The sequence below is a fragment of the Sebastes fasciatus genome, chromosome 8, assembly GCF_043250625.1.
Source record: "Sebastes fasciatus isolate fSebFas1 chromosome 8, fSebFas1.pri, whole genome shotgun sequence".
In the NCBI taxonomy this organism is placed as follows: Eukaryota; Metazoa; Chordata; class Actinopteri; order Perciformes; family Sebastidae; genus Sebastes; species Sebastes fasciatus.
This window is the reverse complement of record NC_133802.1, coordinates 26,728,728-26,729,039: the sequence shown is the minus strand read 5'-3', so window position 1 is coordinate 26,729,039 and position 312 is coordinate 26,728,728.

Genomic DNA, 312 nt, shown 5'->3' with positions numbered 1-312 from the left:
CCTGCATGTATCTCTGTTCTCCCACAGATGGAGACAAACACCACAGTCCCTCAGGCAATAACTTCCCAAATATGCCTTGTACAAAGTATTTCCTTTTATAATGTATTATAAAAGGAAATAATAATATAATGTAATTGTAATATAACTTATTATTTTTAATGGAGCTTTCCAGCAAAAATAATTTCACACGATTACACTTGTATAATCGGCGTGACAATAAACATCTTGAATCTCGAATCTTGAATCTTGAATCAATAATACAAGTTGAATATTGGTGATTTCATAATGAAAAATGTATAGAAGCAGCAGCGT